General features: G+C 36.3%; 1 long non-coding RNA gene across 1 annotated transcript in view; it reads right to left on the bottom strand.

The window, feature by feature from the left end:
• LOC115941204 (uncharacterized) overlaps positions 1 to 1,165 on the bottom strand; it is a 5,939-nt gene extending 4,774 nt beyond the window's left edge. The window contains exon 1 of the long non-coding RNA XR_004076564.2: positions 909 to 1,165. This is a non-coding gene — a long non-coding RNA (uncharacterized LOC115941204). The remainder of the gene's footprint in view (positions 1 to 908) is intronic.
• Positions 1,166 to 1,641: the final 476 nt, after the last annotated feature.

Genomic DNA, 1,641 nt, shown 5'->3' with positions numbered 1-1,641 from the left:
CATGAACACTCAACCTCTGAACTTCATTCTTAAGAATATTATTCAGGCTAAAAGGTGTTGATCTTTCCAACCAGAAGGCTAATGAAAATTGGAGAGGAAATTCATAAGACCAAGGTCAGTTAAACATACATTCACACCTGCATGCACAAGTCCACATATCACATAGCTTGTTTTCTCCTATCATTCTGGGCTTGAAAAAAACAAATTGTTCTCAAAGAGAAAAAAAAAGAGTCCAACTAAGAACCCTTGTGGGCGTGTCTGTAAGAACATAGAACAAAGTAACTATATGGAGAACAGGATTCTATAAAATCATGTTTGTTAATTTCTATGTATGCAGTTGTAAACACAATTTGTAACAAGTATAAATGAAGATAATACATTTCTTTATGGCTAGAAGATGAAAAGCATTGCTTTGTTGACTCTTTTTATGGTTGTTCCTGTTCGTACTCAAACCAGCCTTAAAGGGGACTCCCATTAACAAACACCATGGTAAACACCATTCTACACACAACAGAAAATGTAGGTGTTCTCAACAAATGAGATGTTGCATTTATTGAAACACTTTTAAAACAGGCTCTACTCTTTGCATTGTGATGGTTTTATTGCCACAAGCACGCATAGCTAAGTGAGCATGATCACACATTAATATCCTGTGGGTGTGCATGTACACATTTCTTAAAAGCACTGTAATTTCTCCAATTCTTATTGATTTCAGCAAAGCCATGAGAAGTTCAGAATCCTTCTCCCACAACTGCAAGCACAAAGATATTTTTAGTTTAAGCATTTTATTCTGTGAAATGAAAAGGAACACCACCAATAAAAAAAGATCCAAAGCAAAACATACTCCAAAAAAAGACAGAAATAAATCTGTCGGAAAATAGAAAACTGAAGCGTTAATTGAACGTTACCTTTTTCTCATAGTGAGGAGGATGCATCATGGTCATTTCTATCTTTTCTCACTGTGCTGATTTAAAACCCCCAGCTGAGAAGGCAGCTGTGCAGAGCAAGGATCTGGTGAGCTCAGCAGGAGCCCTGTATCCTAATGCTACTCCCAGAAATTCATGCTTGCTTTCAGTTGCTGTGTTGTCATTCGTAATGCCAGAAATGGGAAATGCTGTCCTCTTTTCTACAGCAGTGCTACAAACATCACAGTGATAGAGTCTTTAAAGACTTCAAAGCCTGGATCACCCTGTTTTTATTGTTGTTTATTTTCAATGTAGCCTCTAAAGGGAAGGCATTGGCTCCTTTTCAAGCCATTTAAAATTCTGGAGTCTTTCATTAATCATAATGTTAATGGAATAGATGGCAAAGCAGACATAAAAGTTGCAACATATGGAGAGGGAACGGGAAGGTTGCTTGTTGCCCCCTCCCAAGCCAAAAAAAAAAAAATGACTTCTCTGTTATATAGCGTTTTTTTCCTACATTGCAACAATGAAATCCTTCTCTTCCAACCACAAAAAAAAATGCTACACTGTGTGCCTCTGGCAAAGGTAGCGATATAAAATTAACTTCCACCTAAAATCAAGAGACATTTCTTAAAGCCCTTAAAAATGGAATTAATTTATTTCTGTTTCCAGATAGTGGCATTAAAAATATTTTATGAAGTACTCTGGAAATGACTTGAAAAATAATTACAGGGAA

This window comes from Leptonychotes weddellii, chromosome 7 (assembly GCF_054177405.1).
Source record: "Leptonychotes weddellii isolate Sample4059 chromosome 7, ASM5417740v2, whole genome shotgun sequence".
NCBI classification, from domain to species: domain Eukaryota; kingdom Metazoa; phylum Chordata; class Mammalia; order Carnivora; family Phocidae; genus Leptonychotes; species Leptonychotes weddellii.
The sequence above is the reverse complement of the archived record's forward strand: the minus strand, read 5'-3'. Positions and strand labels throughout refer to the sequence as shown.